The sequence below is a fragment of the Lathamus discolor genome, chromosome 5, assembly GCF_037157495.1.
Source record: "Lathamus discolor isolate bLatDis1 chromosome 5, bLatDis1.hap1, whole genome shotgun sequence".
Classification (NCBI taxonomy): Eukaryota; Metazoa; Chordata; class Aves; order Psittaciformes; family Psittacidae; genus Lathamus; species Lathamus discolor.
Genome location: NC_088888.1, coordinates 68144155 through 68171419, shown reverse-complemented (window position 1 = coordinate 68171419; position 27265 = coordinate 68144155). Strand labels below are relative to the sequence as shown.

Here is a 27265-nt window from a genome sequence, read left to right as displayed (position 1 = left end):
TTTAAGAAGTTAATTTCCTTTTCATCTTGTTTTTACAATTACCCTTTGTAGAGCAAAATATTTTTCTTATAATTGCTTGTATACAGTGTCGTGCACTTCCCATAATACAGTACTTTAAAAGTTATATTGTTCATTTCTGTAAATAATTGCAAATAAGCAAATGAACCCACCAAACTTTCAGATTTGTGTGACATATGTGTCTGGCTTACATATTAGCTGCTGATTAACATTTTAACTCATTATTTCATGCTTCCTTGTTTGCATTACTATTTTCATTCTTTGATTTTTTACCTTTTTTAATTTAAAAATTAATTTAAAATTAATTAATTTAAAATTTTTAACAGTTCAAATCACTCATGGTATATTTTATGCAGTGATCAAAGATATAATTGATTTCAAACCTTCAGGTAGTTACCAAGATCAGTAGCAATAGTTACTTTATCAGAACATAGGGCCATGGTAAATAAAATCATAGAATAATAAATGTTGAATAGAGTTCTGTGGGCCAGTCACATTTATTTTATCTTTTTTGGTGCTGTAAAGAAAGTGCTGCTCTTGGAAAAGCTTCTGATGTGAGGCAGAAACCTGTTATTGCTAGATGAATGTGTAAGACCATACTTTACACCTTTACCTCACCTCAGGGTAGGAAAAGACAAAGAAGTGCATGAAAAATATATGGGTTTCTCTTCTGGACCCTTAAGAGCCCTCTTTGTAAATCCAAATGGAGCTGTGTATTCATGCAGCCTGTGATGAATATTTTATGGGGATTCTTTATGTTTGATAAAGCATCTGAATGCACTGTGATTACCTGAGTTTTAGGAACCTGAGATATTCAGATAGAATTTAAAGGCCTAATAATCTTAAAAAGTGTTGAGTGCTTACAGAGTTTTTATAATTTGGCCATTAGATACATAAAAAAACAGGTGTAAAACAAAGTTATGTCATGACATAACTGCATAATTTTTTCCCATGTTCAGAATAAAATAAGTCATTGATTTATTAGTTGTAAAGTTAAGTTTGCAAAATCTGATTTGTTTCACTGTTGTTGTGTATTTAGTCAGAAATGCATGCAGGAATTAAAGATTCTACACAGATATTGATGCTGTCATGGAATACTCTAACTGATACGGTCTGAACTGAGAACTTGTTTTATTTTTACTGCTTGATAATGACTATAGCTTATTCAGAAAAATCTTAGCAATAAACCTGCTTAACAGGAGTACATTTTGCTTGAGCCACATAGCTAAATGGCATTTAAACAGGTATTAAAATCCCTGAAACTTGAGAATTTGCCAAATAAAAGCCTGAGGTTTGTATATGAGCATTTAGAGACCTCAGTGAAAATTAGCTGGTTTCCAATGCAGTTATGTATCACAAAGTTGTAAGTCCTGGCGGTGCTATGCCCTCCTACCTCTGACTTTGCCACTATATGCCTGACTTTCCGACTTAGCCATCATGACAGACTTAGAACTATCAATTTAACTGTGACATTTCATTCCCTTACTTATGATTCATCAATTTCCCAGTCTTAATTCTTGTTTTGGTTTGTTTTCCGTAGTCTTGTGTAACTCTCTAATTACTATGTAATTTTCCTATAATTATCTGACCTTTAGTGTCCCAATGCGATAAAATGTGGGTATAAAATTTCATCTTGTTTCTTTGGAATGTTCCAAGTCAAATTTCCAAGTGTGGATCATAATTATGAAGACTGAATATTTTTGTTAAATGCTAACAATATTGTCATCTGTACTGTATTAACGGAAAGTTATTCTGGGAAGTAGAAGAGTGACATACTATTTTCGAGAGACTTTGCTTCAGTGTACTTGACTTCTTATTTTTGAGTCCATACAAGTAGCACAAAGAAAGAGAAAAAATGCCACAAATCCCTGAGCATAAATGATCTCATATGTTTATATACGACAACTCTGATTCAGACCAAGCACCGAAAAGCATTAATAAAGTGTTCTGAGTTCAGATTTTTTTTTACTGTGCAACTATTAATCTTCCAGTTTTCTGTGCATCAATTGAGAACTTAACGTGCATAATTAAGATGACCTAACAAGCCCTGCTACTTCATTAACAGAAAGTTGTCCTTCCTAATTGCTTTTGTCTATCATCTGATTTAGGTATCTGCCTTCATCTTACATGGAAAACAGTGCACTTTTTGTATTCTGACAATTACTTCTATTGTTTAATGTTCACCTTAGTAGCTGTATATGGCAGGTGCAAGAAAGCACTGTGCTGTTTGATGAATGATATAGCTAAAGTCAGTATTAAAGTGTTTTCCTCAGAAAAATCATAGTTTTTATCTGATATTTTTTGTAGGCTGCTGTCATGGTTTAAGCCCAGCCAGTAATTCAGAACCACGCAGCCACTTGCTCACTCCCTCTTCTTCTTCCCCTTACTCCAGCAGGGACAGGGAGGAGAATCAAAAGAATATAACTCCCACAGGTTGAGATAAGAACAGTCCAGTAACTAAGGTATAGCACAAAAACACTACTGTTACCACCAATAATAATAATGATAAGGGAAATAACAAGCGAAGAGAATACAACTGCTCACCACCTGCTGACCGATACCCAGCCTGACCCAAGCAGTGATCTAGCCCTTCTGGGTAACTGCCCCCAGTTTATATAGTGGGCATTGACTTGCTGTGGTATGGAGTACCCCTTTGGCTAGTTTGGGTCAGCTGTCCTCTCTCCACTTCCTCCCAGCTTCCTGTGCCCCTTCTCACTGGTAAAGCATGAGACTGAAAAAGTCCTTGATCAGAGTAGACATTACTTAGCAACAACTAAAAACATTGGTGTGTTATCAGCGTTGTTCTCAGGCTAAATTTGAAACCACATCACTGCACCAGCTACTAGGAAGGAGAAAAATGACTGCTACAGCTGAACTCAGGACAGCTACCTAGCAGAATGGAGCATTATTTAGCTGTATGTTTTCTCTTTCTGCTCTTAAATCTCTTTTTCTGCCACTCCTCCCTTTCCCTCCCACCTCATATATTTTTAAAAAATTTCTCCTTTCTTTTCTGAACATAGAGTGTTTTTCAAGCTTAGATGCTCTCCACCATGAAACAGTATTTCTCAGGAAGTGAAATCTATTTGTAATAAAATATAAGAGTGATATTAAATACTCAGGGAAAAAAATGCAGAGATCTGTTGCATACCCAGAATGGTTCATTCGTGTATATGAGATTTTCATCTCCTTAAAAAAGAAAAAGAAAAAAAAAAAGATTTTATTAATAAAGTTTTAAAATTTAAAAACTGATGTATGGACTTCCTCAGATAAGGAGAACAAATCCAGTGATATTGTATTTAAATACATAATTGTAATAAAGATGTAAAAATTCTGAAGAAAACTGCTAATACCTTCACACATTTTCCTTAATTGAAAGAATGCATAGATTTATTCACTCCACAGAGCTGTCTATAGGAAATTAATTTCAAAAATAGCCATTTTGAGGGATACAGTAGAAATGCTGAAGTTACAATTGCTTTGGAATTTGAGAATGAAAATGAAAGAGAACAGTGCTGGATTCCTGAATGTGTAGGTATTTTCCCTTAAGGAGCTCTCCGTATTTGCACACCTAAAGACTGAGGGAACATATTTATATATGCTTACTTTGTTCTCTATTTCCCTTGATTAACTTCGCTAAGCAACCTTTCAATGTCCAGACCTTATGAACGTCCTGTGAAGGCTAGTTTATCTGACTGTTCACCTTAGCGTTGTTATTTCAATTGAGTATTCTCAAAAGTTTTGTTGAATCCAATAGTAAGACAAGAATTGCTAAAAAGAACCCAAGAATGGTTGAAGGATGAGTATAGATGCACAACAGTGGCATATTTTCAGTTGCATTAAATCTATGTGTTTGAAAAATCCTAACACCCTGTACTGAATTGGACCAATACATGAAGACCATGTTAAATGGTCAGCTCTAATCAGGTGAATCAGCCCAAGAATCATGTTAAACTAATTTGGTTAAGCTAATGCAGCTGGAAAATGTACTTTATCCCACCAGGGACAAGACTGGAAAAGATTAAGAGTGTTAAAGAATGCTTTGAAACCATGACACTTGAAGCTTAAGAGCCATCTGAAACATAAAAATCTAGAATTAATAAAAGTGATCGAGTTTTTCTATTATGATATAACCAAGGCTGAATGACGGAAACCTACTCTATTAGCAATACTAGCTTTTTGTATATTTAGTTAATTTTATTTTTTAATCAAATTTTGTTCTGTACCTCAATTTCTTAGTTTCTTGTTCAGTGTTCTCCAGAATTCACTGCTTCGTTTTCCTCCCAGATGAAGCAAAAATTTATGGCATCATCCAGGATTTTCTTTCAGCACACTTCTGGAGTTTGGCTTACTCAATTCATCCTTGATGTAAGAATATTCAATAACTGTATAAACCAATATAGATAGTGTGGTTATTACACTGGATACAAATTCTGCACTGAGATAGGAAGTTCTCAAATTTAGTTTTGTTTGGGATTTTTTTGTGTTTTTTTTTTTATAGTTATTATATAGAAGATAAGACTTACAATATGTTGTTACAAACTAGTCATTTTATTACTCTAACAATAAAAGGATATTAGTGAAACTGCAATTTCTTAACTCTACCTAACAATACAGAAATAACAGTTATATTTGAGTTAGAAAGTTAAATAATAATTTAGTAACTGCTAGCAGGCACTGTGACTAGACAGGATTTGATGAGAAAATGGTGGTGTTCAGGTTCCTGAGGGTGAAAAGATCCATGAAAATAAAAAGAAATATTAATTATAGAAATACAGCTTTGGATTCAGATTTAGAGCTTCAAAGAGGACAGCTTGTTATGTAGACAGCTTTATAATTATCCCTTTAGCAAAAGGAATTTTCTGGATTTGCCGATGAGATGTGTTTAGTAAAATAGTGTGGTAGCAAATGTGTACTTCAAAGAAAATACTAAACAATTACTTATTACTGCATTACAAGCTAGGAATCTCCCCTAGGCACAGTTAACTTCATGAGTTTAGGGACTATGCACAATTTCATGCTGTAAAATGTTTTAAAAATTTTATGCCAGCTATCTTGAGAATTAATCACATTATTAAATGCTTGACTCTTGTATGTAGTCTTTCTTGTCATTTTAGAAGACACAATCTATCAGGAATTTGTAATCCTGTCCCAAAGGAAAGATATACCCAAGTGTTGCATAGAATTTAACAGAAATTGTAACTTCTTTCCTATGGGAGATTTCATTGAATTCTTTCAGATGTTGTTTGAGGATGTATGCATATATTTATGGATATAGTATGATTAACATGGATTTGTATAAAGTTTTCATGTTAGAACTGTCCTGCTACATGTTCACAAAGTAAAAGAAGGAACTTGCATAACAGCATGTAGGGAAATGGAAGAGCTTGTGCAACTTGCAGAAGCTCCTATGCAGTTTGTAAGATTGCCTGAAGCATAGGTTGTTCAGGAAATAATTTCCTTTACTCAGGAAACCTTCAAGTGTCTGCACTATATGAAATTTTAAGTCTGAGGACTGTAGCCCAGTGTATAATAATCTGTCCAAAAAAGGGCAACAAAGTAGGTGAAGAATCTAGAGCACAAGTCTTATGCAGATTGGCTGAGTCTGAGAGTTATTTAGTGTGGACAAAGGAGGCTGACAGGAGCCCTTATTGCTCTCTTACAACCACCTTGAAGGGAGATTTTAGGGAAGTGGGTGTTGATCTCTTTTCAGAAGTAACAAGTAATAAGAAGAAATGGCTTCAAGTTGTGCTGGAGTGGTTTAGATAGGATATTAATAAAAACTTATTCACTGAAAGGGTTGTCAAGCATTTGAACAAGGCTGCGCAAGGGACTAGTGGAGTCACCATCCCTGGAGATATTTAAAAGAAGTGTACATGTGTAGATATGCTCAGGGACATGGTTTAGTGATAGACTTGTCAGTGATAGGTTAGTGGTTACTCTATCATCTTAAATGTCTTTTCCAACTTAAATGATTCTATGACCTTTTGAAGATAGTTTTCTTAGAACACGCATTCTGAAATTCAGTTTAATAGTTTATTTATGTTTGCCATGGTTTAAGACCAGCTGGTAACTCAGAACCACAGTTACTCATTCTCTCCCCGCTCTTCTTTTCTCCCACTCGCAGAAGGATGAGGAGGAGAATCAAAAGAATGTCAGTCCCACGGGTTGAGATAAGAACAGTCTATTAACTGAAGTATAATAAGAAACTACTTCTACTACCACCAATAATAATACTAATAATAATATTATTATTATAAGGGAAATAACAAGGGGAGAAAACATAAGGTGAAAGGGAAAAAAAAACAATAAGCACAGGTGATGAACAATGCAATTGCTCACCACCTGCTGACTGATACCCGACCTGAGCAGTGATCTGCCCTTCTGGGTGAATCCTCCCAGTTTACGTACTGGGCACTACATGCTGTGGTATGGAATACCTCTTTGGCTAGTTTGGGTCAGGTGTCCTATCTCTGCTTCCTGTGCCCCTTCTCACTGGCAAAGCATGAGAGACTGGAAAGTCCTTGATCGGGGTAGGCACTACTTAGCAACAGCTGAATCATTGGTGTGTTATCAGCATTGTTCTCAGACTAAAGTCGAAAACACAGCACTGCACCAACTACTAAGAAGGAGAAAAAATAACTGTTACAGCTGAACCCAGGACAATACTCCGTATCTTTTGTAATTTTAGGAAAAGTGAAGCAAAAGCAATATTACTTTTATTCTTCTGTTTGCTGTTATTGTTAAGGAATGTTGTCTTTAGGAGCAGCATAATCCATTAAACCTGGTAATCAGTAGACTTACTTGCAGGAATGAACGACCGTAGCAGTCATTATGGCTACAGATGTGGGATGTGGAATGGTGAGAGGATAGCCATGCTAGGTTAAGCAGCAATGTGAACCATTCAATTTGTGGAGAGAAAGGATTGTTAATTTAGCTCTTACTGTGTACTCATCAGCTTCAAAGTGGCATTGCCTCTTAGGGCTGGTATGCACCTAATTCTAGTGAGGTTTAAAAGTATGCTCTGGGTAAAATCCTGATCCTTTGGAAATCAGTATGTATATGTAATTTGTCTAACCTTTATTTTGCTACATAGATGTTAGACTTAGATATGATAATGCAGATGCAGTTGATTTTTTTTTTTTTACTGAAGTATTAAATTGTACATACTTTAATGGAGTGAAAAAGAGTAAAAATCATAGATATTTGTCTCTGAATATTAAGGTGATTAATTTGGGCATAGTTTGGAAGAGCTGACATACATGGTAGAAAGAAATAAGCTTCTGGGCATACCATCCTCTCTGCGAAAGACATGATAGGGTATGTGTTTAAATGGATTTCCATTTTTCTCCATTTCCTGATGTATATGCGTTTATCTAATGAAAGATACAACTTTTCTGCATAGACCTTTTTTTTTTTTTTTTCTTTTTAAGATGCAGCATACTATTTCTAATTTTAATGGGTTCATATAGTACACAGACTTCCCTGGGACTTTAATCCAGACCAGATATATAGTTATTACTTAAATCCGTTTTCTGAAGGGATAAATTTGTTTCCTGTCCAGAACATCATGGACTCAATTTTAGTGCTTTCAGGTGCTACAGAATATTGTGCTGGGCCTCCACCTGTCCCTACAGAAGACAATGGGTCCCCTGTAAGCCCAAAGTCTGTCCACCTTCTGTGGATGTTTTGCATGTCCTTGAGTATTCCAAACTGTGCTATATGCATGCATTAGGGCTGCTTAATCAAGTTTCTAACTGCAAAGAATTATAACAGTAAACATATTTTCCACCTGAACTGTCTAGTGGACATACGGTTGCCACAAGCACACATATAGAGCTATTAAACAGTGCCTAGGAAAATTCAGGCATCAAATTGAATCTGCATCTGAAGACCTTTATGTCAGGCTGGAAGCAAAATTAATGTGCTTATATTATTATATATTTTATTTGTGAACCTGAGGCTTCTGCTGTCTGAACCCACATGCAACATAGGAAGTAGGTGAAAAAATAACATATGGAATGCACTAAAGAAAATCAAGTATCATGAAGCTGTGAAACAGATTTCAGATATTATTGTTTTTATACTCTTCATACTCCCACTTCCCAATGCCTAAGCATATCTTTGGGTTTTGTAGAATATCTTTGGGTTTTGTTCACCCTTGAGAATAGAAAGCTTAGAAGAGACTTTGTCACCATATTCCAGTATTTAAATGCTACAAAGCTACAAAGGAGCTGCAAAGAAGATGGAGACTCCATTTTTACAAGGAGTCACGTGGAAAAGATGAGGGCTAATGTGTGCAAGTTACTGCCAAGGAGAACACTAGCGGAAAATTTTTTACAATGAGAAAAATCAGCCATTGGAATAATCTCCCCAGGGAGCTGATGGAATCTCCAGTGTTAGACGCTTTTAAGATTTGGCTGGATAGGGTGCTGGGCCATCTAGTTAAGTCATGCTTTGCTAAGAAAGTTTGGACTAGATAATCCTTGAGGTCCCTTACAACATGGTATTCTATTATAAGTCTGCATTTTATTTCAGATAATGAGAGGCTACGTAATGTCCTGGAAATAAATCATAGAATCATAGAATAGTTAGAGTTGAAAAGGACCTTAAGATCATCTAGTTCCAACCCCCCTGCCATGGACAGGGACACCTCACACTAAACCATCCCACCCAAGGCTTCGTCCTGCTTGTCCTTGAACACTGCCAGGGAGGGAGCACTCACAACCTCCCTAGGCAACCCATTCCAGTGCCTCACCACCCTGACAGGAAAGAATTTCCTACTTATATCCAATTTAAACTTCCCCTGTTTAAGTTTTAACCCGTTACCCCTTGTCCTGTCACTACAGTCCCTTAAAAAATCTTAAACTTATTTAAAAAAAGTTTTTATTTTGATGCTCCAGAATAATTTATTCAAACCTAGTGGAGAAATGCTATTGGTAAGTATTAAAGACACAAGAAAGGATATTCTGCCTATGTAATTTCTTTCAATGCTGTTTATAAAAACAAAATCTCATGTAATCTTTTTGTCTTATGTAGTAATATATGTATTATTCAATGTCTGTTTATTGAGCTGCTGACTGAGGTCTCAGTTCAACAAAATGTTCAATGTGCTTTCTTACGGAAAAAACAATGCAGACCTTTTCAGTAGTCCTGTTGAAGTCAGATGGACTACTTTGGCACTTAACATGAAGTATGTAATTTTTTTAAATGGGACTTCAAAGCTCACTCGTGTAAAAGAAGTGGTTTTAGGTAAGTTACTTTGTTATATTTCTTCAGTCCTATTTTGTGAGAAAACTGAGAGATAATTTAAAGATATTTCTGGGCAAAGGGGGCGATAATTTTTCAGTCTTTTAATAATAAATGACATAATCCAGAAAATACCACTTTGCAAATTGTGTATGCATGATGATACGATTGTTCTCTTTGTTTACATAAAAGGTAAGCGATATTAGCTTTAGACTATTTTGGATTTCTTAGCCTTCTTTTTGCTTAAAATACAGGACAGCTATTCTGATATAATTCCAAAGTTTGAGTAAGACTGTAATTAGAATCCAAATAAAAATAACTGTAACTGAAGGAATATTCTCGTCTGCACGATTGCTGTAAAGAAACCTTTTTTTTTTAATTCATCTTCAAACCGAAAATAAAGCCTAACACCAAAACAAAATATAATAAAAATTTTTTTTGTTATAGTTCTCATTATTTCAGTCATAGTTCTTAGTAGCATGTTTCACAGAGTATGATTCGTGTTAACATGATTGCTGGAAGTAGGAGATTATCCTGAGCAGGTAGTTTTGCAGTAGTGCACATCTAAAATTGAAGTAAGGGAAAATCAAGGTAGCAGCTGGATAACTGCTGACCAGTTATTTCTTGATGTTGCTAGACTAATTTAGAAGGTTTCCTGACTCGACTGGCCTGGACTCCTTGGAGAAAACTGGTATACCTTAATACATCTTTTGGCCAGTAGTAGATTATATAGAATTATAGAACAATCAAGTTTGAAGAGACCTTGAAAGATCTTTTCCAACCTGTCATGGCAAAGGGAACTAAGATGAGATTATCTTGCGCCTTCTCCAATTGTGTCAAGTGATGAGAATTCCACTATAACACAGGGGAGATTTTTCCAGTGATTGTTGTCTCTGTAAAAAAAATTCCTTCCAGATAAAATCTATTCTGGTGTACCCTATACCAACAGTCCTTTGTTCACATCATGTAGCTCCTCGCAGTGAGAGATCCTTTATCCTCTTTGTAACTGCCTTTTAATTACTAAAATAATGTGAGATCCCCTTTCTGCAGGGGAAAATAGACCTAGATCCTTCAGGCTTTTCTCAGAGGGCAGGTTTTCCAACCCTTTGATTATCATAGAATCATAGAATAGTTAGTGTTGGAAAGGACCTCAAGATCATCTAGTTCCAACCCCCCTGCCATAGGCAGGGACACCTCACACTAAACCATCTCACACAAGGCTTCATCCAACCTGGCCTTGAACACTGCCAGGGAGGGAGCACTCACAACCTCCCTGGGCAACCCATTCCAGTGCCTCACCACCCTAACAGGAAAGAACTTCCTCCTTATATCCAATCTAAACTTCCCCTGTTTAAGTTTTAACCCATTACCCCTTGTCCTGTCACTACAGTCCCTGATGAAGAGTCCCTCCCCAGCATCCCTATAGGCCCCCTTCAGGTACTGGAAGGCTGCTATTAGGTCCCCACGCAGCCTTCTCTTCTCCAGGCTCAACAGCCCCAACTTCCTCATCCTGTCTTCGTACGGGAGGTGCTCCAGTCCCCTGATCATCCTCGTGGCCCTCCTCTGGACTTGTTCCAGTAGTTCCATGTCCTTTTTATGTTGAGGACACCAGAACTGCACACAATACTCCAGGTGAGGTTTCACAAGAGCAGAGTAGAGGGGAAGGATCACCTCTTTCGACCTGCTGGTCACGCTCCTTTTGATTCCTTTATCTTTGTGGTACTCCTCTGGACTCTCTCCATGTCTTTTTTTAATTGTGGGGACCATAACTGGACAGTGTACTTCAGATGTAGCTGGACAAACAATGAGTCTTATGGTCACATCCTTATCTCTGTTAGTAATGCGTCTTTGGATGCAGCCCAGGGTCTGATTTTCCTTTGTTGCTTAATGAGTGGCTCACAGCTGACTCATGTTTAGCTTGTTCACCAGGGCTTTCAAGTCCCTTTCAGCAAGTCTGCTCCTCAGCCACACAGATCTTAACATGCCCTGTGCTTTTTGGTTTTGTTGTCTTTGCACTTGTCTTTGTTAAACTGGGTACAGTTCTTGCTAGCTAGCTCTTTGTAAGATGGCTTTACCTTCTGTCATGCCCCCTTATCACCCCTTTTAGTGTCACCAGAAAATTGTTTAGCAGTAGGCCTATCTCTTCCTTGTGCATTGCTTACTGGTCATGTATCTGAAAAACTCTTTCTTGTTCCTGACATCTTTGGCCAACTTCGGTTCTAGTTGAGCCTTAGCTTTCCTGACTGTATCTCTGCATGCCTAATTAAGGCTTTTGTAGTTCTTGATGGGTATTTGAACACGTTTCCATAGCTGTAATTTTTTTTTTTTTTTTTTTCCTGTGAAGCACACCCAAAAGCTCATTGGTAACCCAGGGTGCTTTTTTGTTCTGCTGCTTTCCTTTTACTTTGTAGGTGATGGACTGTTCTTGTGTTTCCAGGAGGTTGTTCTTGAATAACTTCCAGCATATGCAAGCTTCTTTACCCTCCATGGATGCTTCCCATGGCTCTTGAAATTGATTCTTATAAAATCCAGGTCTTTGTCCTAATACTAGTCTTCATTGTGCAGAGTAGGAGCTTAATCTCCACAATGTTATAATTGATGTATCTGAGATTGATATCGGTAATTATGTTGTCAAGTAAATTGTCTTAGTCTGTGAGCAGTAAATCTAACAATACACAGTTCTTAGTTGGCATGTCCATCAACTGTAGCAATAAGCAGTCCTCATTGCATTCCAGGAATGTAATGGATGAGTTGAACACTGCTGTGGCACTTTCCCAACTGTCCAAGTAATTGAAGTCACTCATGAAGACCAGGTTCTCTTGTTCATGGTTGTATATAGAAAAAAGCACAGCGAAATCAGTCAGTGATATACTTATGTTTAAAAACTTTAACATCTACTATCAATAGGTATACCAACACAATGTACGTAAAATTTCAGAGAAACAATTTAGTAATGATACTTTGAAGAAGAAAGTGCTGTGGCATTTTTCAACCTCTTGGCATTAAGCTTACTTGAGGGTTGGTTTGACACCAGACTTGAGGGTTGATTTGATGCTGGAGGTTTTTTTACCATTAATAGAATATACCTCTGTGAAACACAATACAAGGGAACATACCTCTGTGATCTTCACGACTTTTGTGTCCCCTATGAATATTTCAGCTCTGTTTCTGCTACTGAGCAGAATGTTCTTATTCTTAATTTTTTCTTTTTTTTTTTTCTTTTTTTTTTTTTTTTTTTTTGAAAAGAAAAGAAATCAAGCACATAGAAGCGTCTGCTATTGGGTTGGATACATTTGTGTTCAACTTCTAGTTGAATATGGAAATGTAACCACTGACATATTACTTTCTGTTTGAAAAGCACTGTCGTGCATGTAAAGGCCTCAGCCTGAAGTTTACTACATGATTATGAGTTAAAAATAAAATCTATATTCATGGAAAGAGAAGGTTCTGTCTTGGACTGAAAGATTTATAGCAACATCTGGCAGCAATTAGAAAGGCTTCTTCATTCTCTGGCACAGATAGATCTTCATATTTTTGTACAAAATGAAGATGTGCTTAATGATTTCAATTAGTGAATGCTTAAATTTGCAACAGTTTGCAATTAACAAGGAAAATAACACAAATGTTTTCTTTAAAATTGATTATTCCTCCATTAATGTTAATAAAAGTAGGCTTCTCTACCTTTATTTGATGGGTTTAGTCCTGAGACAGTATTCTAAGTGAAAAAACTAAATAGATAAAGAAAAAAAAAATGTATCTTTTATAGAAACTTATGTCAAGTTGCATCAGAGTACTGTCTCTATTTTTGTTTTTTTCCAGTGAACATGCTTATGTTTCTTTGCCTATACTGTTCCACATCTGATCTATACATTGACTAAATACTTGTCTTAGATAAATGTCATTGATTAGGAACAAGCACCAGCAATATTAGGAAATTGTTTTTAAACAATTTAAAAGTTTTAAATATGAAGATCTTGAAAGAAGTCCTCTTTAAATTGAAAGTAAGTCATAAGGTCTCAAGCACAACTGTTTCATACAAAGCAAACATTTATTTGGTTTGTTTATAAACTGCAACATAAGGAGCTCTATATGTAGTTTTGCAAGGCTGAACATGAAACTCAGGTTTACTTTGGTTATGAATAAATACTTCATTAACATTTATAAGAACATGTTTTAAAATCTAGTAATGTAAAAAGAAGTCAGAGCTGATTCTGTCTTGTAGACATGGATGTAGAATACTGAATGACATTGTAGTGGGCTTAGTGACTACAATTTTGCTGAAGGAAGACATTAAAAAATAAGGATTATGTTCTTTTCTGCACTCAGATGAAGTATGTGTTCAGTTCATTTAACACAATTGGCTGTATTAGGCTAAAAACTAACTACTTGTCAATTTTATCAAAGTTACTCTGAATTTGATGAGATCAGCTTATTGTTCAGAGATCATTCCTAAAATAAAACCCATGTGGGATATAGTTTGAAATATACAAATTAAAGATTAATGATGTGAAACTGCAAAATGTGAAGCACTTCAACAAAGTGTATATGTACACTGAAGTTTAGCTCAGACAAATTAAAATTCAGGAAAAATAAATTGGTAGCAAATCAGTGAGTTTTGTTAGCTTTTGCACTACTGCTAGCAGTTCTCTAGGGCAAAGATTCCACTTCTTTTATAAAGCTGTGAATCAAGGATTATGCTTGAATGAAAATGTACCACTGAATGAAAGATCAGATGAGAAGGGATTCCAGGTATAAAAGTACAAGCTGATTTTAATTTTTTATACATAGTGGAGTCTGGTTTCCTTTATTTCATGGATGCTTTATCTGTCTTTTGCATGGATACATGTTCCTTTTACTTTTGGTCGGATTAGTCTTAGAAATCAAAATGTTCTGGATGATCTAGTTTTTTTAATGCTGTTGGTTAGAATCAGAATCTGTATTGATCTGGCCTGTATTGATTTCTAAGTACGACCAAGGGAGAAAGTCCATCAGTAGAGCAATGGATGATAAAGCACTATCAGGATAGGATCTTTTCTATCGGAACACTTGGTATCACAGTTGTTACAGAAAAATACTGAAGGGCTTTCCTGGGAACATAAATTAGCAACAACTAGCCTGCCAGAGCTAAGACAAGGTTTGCTAATGATTTGCTCCTAAGGAGTGAGCTGTTCTCTGAGAAGGCATGTTCATGTTTTGCAGAGATGTGTTCAGCTTTCCAGAACTGCTGAAGTATCATTTTCTTTGTATTCTGTAAGTTGTGATAAGTTTGAAATGCAGTATCTAATTTTTAAGTAGTTTGTATTATTACAGGTAGGTGACTAAGATTCAGACAAGTGCAGTTCAATGTAAGATGTATGGAAAATGTTGAAAATGTTTTCATTTAAGGTTTTGTGATATCTTTTGAGGTTTTTTAGTTTTTTTTCACTATAATCTATTTTTAAATTTTTATAAACAGTTTATAAAGCTATTTTTAAATTTTTGTGTGTGTGATAGAAGCATCACTGCTTCTATTCTATATTGCAAATCATGGAATGATGGCTTTCTTAATGTGACTCTACCCTCTTAAAAATACATTCTCTGATATTTATGTTTGTGCCCTTTCTTCCTTTCCCTCTCCCACTCCCCCTGGAGATAGTAAAGAATTGAAAAAAATACTTCAGAACTCAAACAAAATACTGAAGCATTTCAAATATTACATTTAGAAGCATGAACACAACATATGCAGTAATTTCTTTGGGTGAAATATCTTGTAATCTTTAAATTATAAGCAGCAACTACTTATGGCTGTCCTTCGAAAGATTCATCTTCAGTAGCTCTGTAGAGCACTATTAGATCTGAGGGAAGCTCTCCAAAAGCAGCAACGAGAACTGTGAAACTGAAAGATGTATTAATGAAGAATAATTGTAGCTTAAACATATAGACCATCGTATAGTTGGTAAACCAGAGTACCAGTTCTTCCTTTTCTTCTAGAAGTCGCTTATTCCAAAACAGAAGGGTATCTTGCGTCATTTTCTGGTTTGCTTGTATTTTAATGCTAACAGGCATGTGAATTTTTCAAATTCTGAAAAAATTCATTAAATATAACATGGTTTCAAATATATTTTTTAAGCTTTTACAGCCACACAAACTTTAAAAGTACTGCAAATTTAAAAGGGTCTAGTATTTAAAATGATGAGCACACCTAAAATGAAACAAGAATCATAGAATCAGAATGATCTGGGTAGGAAGCAGCCTTAAAAATCATTTAGTTGCACCCCTTCTGCCATGGGGAGGGACACTCTCCACTAGACCAGGCTGCTCAAAGCCCAATCCAACCTGGCCTTGAACACTGCCAGGGATGGGCATCCACAGCTTCTCTGGACAACCTGTTCCCGTGTCTCATCATCCTCACAGTGAAGAATTTTTTCCCAATAGCTAATCTAAGTCTAATCTTTCAGCTTGAAACCATTAGCGCTTGTCTTGTCACTAAATTCCCTTGTAAAAAGTCCCTCTCCAAATTTCTTGTAGGCTTCTTTAAGGTATTGGAAGACTGCAGTAAGGTCCCCATGTAGTCTTCTCCAGGCTGAACAAGCCCAGATCTTAGCCTGTCTTCATAGGAGAGGTGCTCCAGCCCTGTGATCATCATTGTGGCCCTCCTCTGGACTCACTGAAGCAGGTCCACGTCGTTTGTGTTGGATGCCCCAGAGCTGAACATGGTACTGCTGGTGGGGTTCTCATGAGAGCAGTGTAGAAGGGCAGAATTACCTCCCTGAACCTGCTAGCCATGCTCCTTTTGATGTAACCTAGCATACAGCTGGCTTTCTGGGCTGCAAGAGAACAGTGCTGGCTCAAACTGAGCTTTTCGTAAATCAACCTAATGATTCAATATCCTGTTCAGAGCATGGCTGGTTTACTGTGTTTTAATGTAAGGAGAGTCATGAATTGAGCTTGTCTATGTTGTACAGTCACAAGCATAGTGGTAAATCTGCCTATCAGCTATGCAGCTGTTGAACAGGCAATCCTGAAGAAAGCTTGGCAGGAAACCATATTCCGCCTTTCTGGGAACGGCTAGTGGTCTGCTAAATCATCCAGAAATTACTTGGAATATTCAGACATATTCCTTCATGGTGGTGGCCATGTTTTCTGCTTCATTTGTTTCTGTTTGCCCGTGAACTGCCCAAAGAACAAGTTTAATATCCTTTGCCTGAGTGAACTGTACATACATTCCTTCTAATGAAGATGATGCCCAAACAGTATGTGTGGAATTCACCTCTCCTAACTTAATCTGTAAAATTCAGATGTCTAGTAATTGTTTATATTTCTTCTGCAATCAATAGAGGAAAAATACAGAAAAAATAAAGAATACATAGACTGTATTACTGAAGATGTGTCTATAGAGAGCCTAGATAATTGGCTGGGCAATTTGAAATGTCTGAACTTAGGTGAAAAGATCCTTTCTGATGTGGGTTTTGCATATACAGAACCCTCTCTTTCTCCCCTCTTCCATTTTTATTTTATTGTTCTTTAACTTTTGATGACATGCTTACAGTTCCAATCTGCCTTGCTCGTAAGTCTAAGGAGATATGTACTCTTTATATGGACTGAAGGAATTTCTTAACAATTAATACGGTTGGATAGGACATAGGTAGCAAAATTAATAACCATGTTAGAAACTATAGCACTTTACTTTCTTCCTGATGACATTTAGTGAAGATTCTCACCCCTCATCCATCTAAACCAACCTACACATATTTTGTAGAGACCCAAGAAAATTATCTTTTCTCCCATTGCACTTTGTAAATCCAAAGAGTTTAGTTCTTGCCAGAGATGGAGAGAGGGAAGGAGGAGTTTTAAATTCTTCAAATAGACATAGCAGTTCTGTATGTCTGAAAAGTAGACAAAACTTGAGGTCTTGTCTTTTGATAAGATCCTAATTGTGTAAAATACTGAAAATATTTGAGGTTCCATAACATTTTTAGATTGGCTAGAGGCTTCACTGCTCAAGCTAGTAAACCAAATCTCCACAGGCTAATTTATTGTGATGCTGTTGTTTTAATGTCTTCTCCTCATTACCTGGACAATAACAGTAATCCAAAGGCTGTATGTTTGTTTGTTTTAAAAAGGAAACAACAAATACATTTCAGTACTTGTTCAACAATTCATGTAACCTTGAGATCTCTTAACTGCAAGATAATATAATTTAGGTGTATCTGTTATGGTTTATTCCAGTGGAGTAGTGCCCTGTGGGAAGACAAACTAGAGGAACATTTTTTTTTTCTGAGTATAAGCCATCAAGTAGGCCAAGATTAAATAACGAGGCCTTCAACAACTAGTAATGGAATAACATTAAGCCTTTTGAGTTCACTGGGCAGTTTGAGGTCCTAATGGAGGTACCATGCTGGGAAAACATACATTTCAGTTAGAATTTCTTGTGAGGGGGTGATTGCACATTATGATATGAATAGCCATGCTAAATGCATGGAAATTTTCTGCCAGGAAATTAAGGACCCCTCTACCAGATAATGGCTCACTGGAGGAATGTAATAATGGCGAAGTAAAGTCTGAAAACAGATGATTTCCTATTTAATAGTTCATTGACTTTCCCCCCAGAGACACTGTCTCCATCATAATGGCAATGGTCTTAATTTTCATTTTGTAATCAAGCTTAAGCTATTTTGGTATGACTTGGGAAGGTACTTCTTCGTTGTTAGAAAAAGGTTTAATTCATTAAACTGTTATGTTTTTCAGTTCAGGTGTAGTTGCTGATTTCAGTTGGATTTTCACTAGTGTGATTGAATTGATCTTGCATAATACATGAAATTGTTCTTTTCAGTTTTGCCATCCATAAATATCACCCTAATTTCAGTATAAATTACAATTTCTTCTAGTATCCATTTGTGTCTCCAAACATTTAATATTTCCTGGATGGTTCTAATGGCTCAGCTATAAAGCTTTTCATAAGTGTGGGGTTTTTTTAGGGTGGATTTTTGGTGAATAATTATTAAACTTTTAGAAGGATAAATGCATTAATGTTGCTTTTAATACCTGGTAAAAATTGTGGTTTTATAGTGTACTGTGAGCAGATATATTATTTATAAAAAAAAAAATCTGATTAGGTTTATCTTTGTAGGGCTAACTTTCCTTTTTACTCCTGTTGATTTTTCTGATGACAAAAATAGCTTTCCTATTTTTCTTCCAACTACAATAGCAAAACCCGTACTTTTCTAGGAACTGCTATTCTGCAAACGTTTCCATTCTATCACTCAGCAAAAGATGCTTAGAAGGAAAAGCATAAATATTCTGCATGTAACAAACATACAGAAAAGTAGATGTTGTCCAGAGTGTCCGTTGTCCACCATGCTAATTTTGCTGCCCTGATTTCCTTATAAAACCTATCTGTGAATTGCTAACTAAAATTTTATTGTAAAATCAGGATGATTTTCCGTGATAGATAATGTAGAGAAAATTGTGATTAAGTATCTCAAGTTTTCAGAAGTATATGTAGAAAGGGATGGTCTGTATCTAGAGAAATAAAAAAAAAAGTAAACAATGAGACTTTTTATAAACATAAATATATAAAATCATAGACTTACAGAATGGTTTGGGTTGGAAGGGGCCTTCAGGGCCCATCTAGTCCAACCCTGATGGCATAAGAAGAGACATTTTTCACTAGATCATGTTGCTCAAAGCACTGACCAAAGTAATTCCAGAAATGTGAGATGTTTACCCCTTTGTAGTCCATACAGTTTCACTTCTGACACCTGGGTGTGCCAGGCACATTTCTTTCTGGTGTCTGCAGAGCTGTAAACTGGACATCAAGAAGTAGCAGGTGCACAGCTCCTTTTTTTTTGACTGAATTTCTGCAAAATTACTGCAGGTGACTATATCATAATAGAAAATACAATCTCTGTAAGTCTCTTTCGTTTTTCAGGTTTCTTCTCTATAATAAAATAATTATCTCCTTTAATGCCTCTATTATTTTTTGCTTACCCTCCTCTCTAACATGTTTTTCATGCCAATGTTTAATTCTAGTTTTATGGTATACCTACTTTAAAGAAAATTTCAATTAAACACTTAGAGTAGGCTTTTGACCTAGTAATAGAATAATAACTCTCTGACAGTGTTGATTCAATGGCTTCTTGTAGTGTTAAAGGTATTATAGATGAACCATTCTCACAAAGAAAAATATTCTATAAGCAGTAGACTTACGAGAAATAAATCTTCAGTTACATTACGGCTGGCATTATGATCGCAGTCTTAGCTTTTGATTGCTGTGGAAGCTAGTGATTTTACTTTGGAGAAATGTGAATACCAGAGATACCTGATTGGTAGATAAGCTAGTTATATGACCGTCATGGTTGAAGCCCAGCCTGTCACGCAGAACCACGCAGCTGTTCTCTCACTCGCCCCCATCTCCCCAGCTCCCGGAGGGATGTGGAGGAGAATCGAAAGAATGTAACTCCCATGGATTGAGATAAGAACAGTCCAGTAACTAAGGTATAACACAAAATCACTACTGCTACCACCAATAATAATAATGTTAAGGGAAATAACAAGGAGGAGAATACAACCACTCACCACCTGCCGACCAATACCCAGCCCAACCAAGCAGTGATCTAACCCTTCAGGGTAACTGCCCCCAGTTTATGTAGTGGGTACAATGTGCTGTGGTATGGAATACCTCTTTGGTTAGTTTGGGTCAGGTGTCGTGTCTCTGCTTCCTCCCAGCTTTCCCTCCTCCCTGACAGAGCATGAGACTCAGAAAGTCCTTGGTCAGAGTAAACATTACTAAGCAGCAACTAAAAACTTCAGTGTTATCAGTGCTGTTCCCAGGCTGCAAGTCAAAAACACAGCACTGCACCAGCTACTAAGAGGGAGAAAGAATGACTGCTACTGCTGAACCCAGGACTATGACTAGCTGATAAATATCAACAATGTGCAGAGAAGTAAAATAATTTGCACTTAAATGACTGAATTATGAATTAACTTTATCACCTGAGATAATTTTCTTCCTAGTAGCTGATGCAGTGTTGTCTTTTGGCTTTAGTCTAAGAATAATGCTGACAACATACCAATGTTTCAGTTATTGTTGAGTAGCACTTCCCCTGGTCAAGGACTTTTCAATCTCTCATGCTCTGCTAGTGAAGAGGGGCATAATACGCCGCGAGGGAGCAGGACAGCTGATTCAAACTAGCCAAAGGGGTATTCCATACCACAGCATGTCATGCTGGGCATATAAACTGGGGAAAGTTGACCAGCAGGGGCCAGTTGAGATTCGGGAATGAGGTGGGTTGTGAGCAATTGTATTGTGCATCACCTGTTTTTTTTTTTTTTTTGTTTGTTTGTTTGTTATTTTTTTTTGTTTTTTTTTTTTTTTTTTGTTTTGTTGTTGTTTTTTTTTTTTTTTGTAGAGGGGAGGTATTTATTCTTTCCTCCCTCTCTCTATTTCTTACTGTTATTACTGTTTTATTGTATTTAACTTTTATTTCAGTTATTATACTGTCTTATCTCAACCCATGGAGTTTTAACTTTTTTTCTTTTTTTAACTGATCCTTTTCCCTAACCCACTGGGGACTGGGGGTGACTTAACGAGTGGTTAAGTACTTAGTTGCTGGCTGGGTTTAAACCACAACAGTGACCACAAAGCAATAATCATCTGAGAAACTCTAATGGGTACCAGAATACTGGTAGATTTGAGTTCTAAGTATTCACTTAGTACTGCATTGTATGAACCTAGCTTCATAAACTTAAGCGAAGGAATTAAAGATAAAACCACTGTGATATAGCAGTATATTATACTTCCTAGGAGAGTTGAATTTCACCATGGATTTGGATTTAAACACTTACACAACTAGTAATTGCTTTGGTTTTTCTTCATATTCCCATTCTCTACAATCAAGAGGGAATTGTTAAAAAATGCAGATGTTTTTCATGAGATAAAGAGAAGATAAAGGAATAAACTAGACTTAGAGTTAATTTTACACGCTCTGCTGGTGGATTGGCAGCTAGGAGTGACAGAATTCTGTTGTAGGCATTTCCTATAATGTGTTGTCCTCTTAGCAATATTGCTTTGACTAACAAGAAACATCCCTATGGATGTTCATAAATCATTAGAGATAATCTGAGTTTTCACCAGGGTCACCAGTCATCAGAACAAGTTTCTAATGTCTCAGTGTCTCCCTTTCATCTGACTAAACAAAAATTCTCACAGGATATACATATCTAGATATTAACAATAAGAAAAGTAATGCTCTAAATGTTTTTTTTCTCAAAGAAGACAGACATAAATTGTCTTTTGTTTTTTTTTTTTTTTTTTGTAATAAAGCATTAAAATATATTCTCACTGAGTAATTATTTTCTTCTCACCGGGGTATTTTAACTAAAATAAAAGCATGCAGTATTAAAAATACTTGGAAAAGCATATGAAAGTATTTCAAACATCTTGTGAAAGAAGATACTTTCTGTAATCAAAATACCAACAGAAAAGAATCCCTGCAAGCTTGTCCATCCTGAAACTGAAAATATAGTATATAACTTAGAAATGTTTGTTATACTGAAAGCAAATTCTGTCTTACAGATATTGAGCTTGCATAATTCTTAGTGGGAGTTCCAGTAGAAAATTGTCCATAGTGTATATTTGTGGCTATATATACTCAGAGCTTGAATTTTGCATGAACTAAACATTCTTTGCCGTACAGCAGGTTCTAGATTATTTTTTTTAAATATTGTACTTTTGGCAAAACAGAAATGTGCTTCTGAATTCCAAAAATAACATAGAAATTTGATGTATTTCTTACATTCTGCTTAGACCATTACGAGTTGGCACTGAAGTAATACAATGGATATACTAATTTTGCTGCCAGTGGTGTGAAGCTAGCTGCTTGATTGATTTTACTTTCATTCCACTGTTACAATAATATAAGTAGTATCCTGAGCAATAACAGTAAGGAAGCCTTGTTTCCTTTGGATTTGTGACTCCTAAGTGTGTAAAGCAATAGCAGTTGTCACTGAATTTTTTAAATGAAGCTAGGGCATCTCTACTGTGTGAATTCTCAGGAAGTCAAGACTGATGAGGCAGTCATTTCCTCAGTGAGGTATTCAGCCCGACTTCTATTCTTTGCCACTTTTTTTATCTAGGTTTTTCTTATCTGTGAAAACTATGTCTTAGTATTGCATGTGGAAAAATGTGGAGTCTTCTTTCCTAACACATTACTCACCACTACTGCTGCTCCTTCTCTCCTCAACCTACCTCCTGGTGGCTGGTGACATAAGAATTGGTTAGAGTGCTTATCCATATTTTCTCCTTTTTATTCATTTATTTTTGTGTGCTTTGAATGGTCATGCCAGGTTTTTTTTAATGTTTAATTTATGTGTATAGAAATAAATTTCTGTTACTGTTTGTTGCTTAATTTGTGTTATTTCTTGTAGCAGTTAATGGTCAGAAAAGCCTTCTCTCACTTTAATTTTTTTATTTTTGTTTGTTAATGAAAAGACCACTCCCCTGAACCCAAACATACAAAAATTAATGAGTGTCTTAATTAAAGTGTGTCTGGTAGATATAAAAAGGAAAATTTCAGTCTTTGCTGGGGTTGTTTTATTGGAAGATTCAGTAAAAAAAAAATATATATATATAAGAATTTTAAAAGCATCTTTGGAATGATATTTTTCCATCTGATATATGAAGAAGATATTTCATTAATATTTGGAAAGTAGAAAGATTTTTACATAAAAACTGCAATTGGATATCAGAATGTTTATTTTTCTCCTATGACCCATTCTGATTAGGACTAATGAATGCTGGGGAGAAAAAGAGAGAAGGAAAACAAACAAAAAAAAAAAGAAAAAGAAAAAGAAGAGGAGGATACTGTTATACTGTGTTACTCATAAGTAACTATTTCACTTTGAGCCATTATAAGAAAAAAAATTCTTTACTAATTACAGGACTTTTTTAGTCCATGGACTGATTAAAGAAATAACTTTTGCATGCTGAATAATCTCTCATGAAAACAGTGTCCAAAGAAGACATTCAGTCCTCATTAAATACAGTTCTCCTTGGCTGTTTTGCACTTTTAGTAGGGAACGAAGATCAACTGTGTGAAATACACAGTTTGTTGCTTTGTAGCAATATTTCAGTGATATTCCAACAGTTAATGAAAGTCAATGAAAAAAGGATAGCTTCTTTAACTGGTGCTTTATTTTTATGCTTTAAAAAGAACTATCTGCATCATGTCCTTAAGAATTGGTTGGAGTTGTGTTTTGATAATAAACGTGCAGTTCATATAAGCACACAAGTAAGGAATTAAGTATGACAGGATAGAGTGTAAACATCCATAATTACTTGTGTAGACAGCAGGAGAACCACAGGCAGCTTATGGTGACGGCTGAAGCCCTGTTGTCACCGTTGTCACTGTTACATGCGTACAGTTACATAAGGCATGTGGATTCCATTTGAACATTTGGGTGTCTAAAGGTTCAGTCTAATGATACTGGGATTACAATAAAGATCTTTTCCCATGGTTTCTAAAATTTTAGAAATTCAGCAAGTTTCCTGGCTCCTCTTGAGAGAAGTATATAAGAAGATCCAATGAATTAGTTGTGGCATTTGTAGATAATTGAATCTATTGAATTCAAGAAGTGTAAAATCTCAGTTTCAACTTTGTCTAGGGAGTGATGAAAATAAAAAGGGAGGAAAGCAATTACGTTAAAGAAATCTCACCTAATAGCTTGAAGATGATAGCCTGTGCATAAGATTAGAAGAATTCTTTCTTATTTCTTCATGATGCTCTCATTATTAATGAATTATATTTTAAAAAATCAGTGAGATTTGACAGCGGAGCAGCTGAGGTGGCTGCTTGTTACAGAATAACTTGCAGTAAAATCACAGTGAATTTTCAGTATACATTCAGAATATACAACAAACAGGAAAGAAACAATAAGATATTCACTCCTGAATCCTCACAGTGAGCTGCAATGTTGAGTAGCACTGAATAAAATTTAAAATCCAAAGATAATTAAATCCTGTTTTACTTTATTTATGATTTGGCCAGGTGAGAGAAGGGTTCTGTGGAAGAATGTAGCTATGATTTTTGCACTGAGTTTGAGTAGATAAAGTTAAATTTCTTTTTTGTCTTATTCCTGTGAGGGAATTGAAACATTTTGATACCTGAAATATTCAGATATGTTAAGTGTGTAAGGCAAGAGACAGTAATATTCACATGTGAAAAGTAGTTAGGATCTTTGCTCAAGTTTTAGTGGAAAAGGCATGAAAAGAGATTTTACAAAGGGAATGTGAGAAGTTATATCATGTAATAAGCCCTCTAGAATAACATCTTTGATGTCTCTCATTTCATCAGCTTGCTTTCATATTAACTTGCAACTTTCTGAATGCCAAGCCTATGTGACAAGATGTTTAAAGGGTCTAAGAGGCAGTTTTCTTTGAAAGTTGTGTTCAGGTGGGTAGTTAGTGACCTTGGTTTGTGATGTTTATTGGGATTGGAATGTCCTTTAAAGATGGTTCTCTTTTTGACAACCCTTTATTAGCAGCCAGCAATTAAATGTATTAAGAGCCCTTGTTGCTCACACTCTTTCATCCACAGAACACTAAGTGATGTATATGTTATAATTACAATTATCCATTCTCCTCATTGTCCTGCTGAGGAATGCAACTGTAATTCTGGCAGCCAGACTACATAGCTGGCTTGCTGTCCTTGGACTGCAGATGTCTAATTGCAGGCAACCATTTCATTTCAAATGGCTCATTAAAGCATAAGCCATTTAGTATTGCTAACATGGATCTGCATCCATGAATATGCATTTAATTACAAAAGTGCAAGGCTTTTTCCTTTGTAATCTGGATTTACAAAATTTCTTCCATATAATCTGTTTTGGAAGAACTAGAATGGCTTAATTTGTTTTTTTTTTGGTTTTTTTTTGTTTTTTTTTTTTTGTTTTTTTTTTTTTTTTTAGTGCTTAGTATCTCTGTTATTCATCTGTGGACTTGGTCTGCTAGATATAACCACGTTGCAAGCATTGTGTTTTGTAAGTGTTGCATGTTTGTGGAGTTTATCCAGTTTGTATTTTACTTAATCTGAAAATCATTTATTCTACCGCTTTCCCTATCAGTGTTCAAGGCCAGGTTGGACTGGGCTTTGAGCAGGCTGGTCTAGTGGAAGGTGACCTTGCCCATGGCAGGGGGTTGGAACGAGATGATCTTTTAGTTCTCCTCCAACACAAAGCATTCTACAATACTATGATTCTTTGCGCCTATAGCTAAAACAAGCTTAGGTATTTAAACATCGCTGTGGACGTCATCCTGAGGAGCTACTAGTAGCGTAGTGAGATTATCTTAACCCTTCTGATCCTTTCTCATTTCTTTTAGCATTACAGATAAGAAAGGTTTCCAGTATAAGCAGGAAAGATAATCGCCTTAAGTCCTTTTTCTTTCCTCGAGCTCTGTGGTTTATTTATTGACCATTTGTGTGTGCATGAATTGATAATACACTTTTTGCTTAGTTTAGCTGGAACTCATTTAAATTACATTCTTGACAGTGATTCTTCCTTCTCTCCATACATATGACTCTGCTTTTCTAACCCTCAGTGATTAATGATTTTTTGTAATGTTTCAGTTAGTAAATGTATTCTGTGGGATTTGTTGAGGTTGTTTTCCCCCATTCCAATTGCAAAGTATGAACTGCCAAATTTTTATATTTGGACAGAGAGCACAGTCGTGCTGCAACCAAACATAATGGACTCATTCTCTGCCCGCCTACCTCCTCAAGATTTTTTTTTTTCTCTTGAACTTTACCTTTGTGTATCTTAGTCAATCACTTGTTCCAAAGATCTCTAGCACAATTAATCTGCACATTATCCCTTTCCAGACCTGTCGCATTTAGGTTTCTTTGTGATACTAGTGGCAAGTCCTTTCTAGATAAGGACTATGGAGGTGTGCTTAAGTAAACATATCCAGGGCCTCATTTCCCAACATTGCAAAAATTCCTCAGTAGAATGTTGTGCAGTGCTTTGAATTCCAGGACAGAACTGGGACAACCTGAAACTGCTGGCTCTAGAATAAGGGATGTCAGGACAGTAAAATACAGTCTTCTGGCTATCATACCTTGGGTAGCTGTGAGGAACATGAATGAGTTTACAGTTGATGAGACGATATACATGCTGAGGCTGTGAAATATTACTGTCTAACTCCTGTTAAACATAAAAATGATTATAAGCAAACAGGATGTCTCAATGAGCTTTGTATCTTCATTATTAGAAATCTTATCAGCTTCTACTTAAGATATGTCCTGCATCATCTTTTTGTTTTAGGTAGTCTTGAAGTAAATAAAAAAACACAATTTTTGAGACAAAAAAAAATTTAGCTTCTACTGCTTAAATTACAGTAATAAGCACAAGTATGGTTTTTAATCTGCCTGGTCTATTAAGAATAATATAAAAATTTATTTATTATCCATGTACTTTAGATAGATGAAACTTCTGTTTCCCACCTCTCACAATAAAGAGTAAGCAGAACTTAGAAAACCAGTACTGAGTTCAGCTACTGATTGCTCATGCTAGTATCATTGGGATATTGTTTATATATCTGTTGGTTTTCATTTGTACATCTGAAATCACCCTCTAAAAGGAGCAACACATATTTGTAACCCTTTTAGAAATAGAGGACCTGCTGCAGTTTAACTAGGGAGCAGTTTGCTTAGCAGAGGTAGAAATCCATATTTGTGAATCACCACAGCTGTAAATCATACTGTTTAAGTTTTAAAATGATATAGTATTATCCAATGATAGAGATGGCTTCCTTTAGAAGAGGTGATCAGTCTTTAAGAGGTTTTCCTATACATTTACTGCTCTCCAAGTATAATTTGGTAGTTCAATTTTCTTTTTTTTCTTCTAAGAATGTAAAAGAACTTGAAAAAGCAGTCTCTTGGAGAATCACTTGTGCTAGTCATGGTGCAAGAAAAAGGCTCCCTCCTTTAGCAACAGTGATTAGATAGTCTCTTAGTTTGCCTCTTGA

The 27265-nt window shown here is 35.9% G+C and overlaps 1 protein-coding gene across 8 annotated transcripts in view; it reads left to right on the top strand.

The window, feature by feature from the left end:
* Positions 1-27265, top strand: part of GRIK2 (glutamate ionotropic receptor kainate type subunit 2) — a 405316-nt gene that overhangs the window by 170038 nt on the left and 208013 nt on the right. The window lies entirely within an intron of this gene.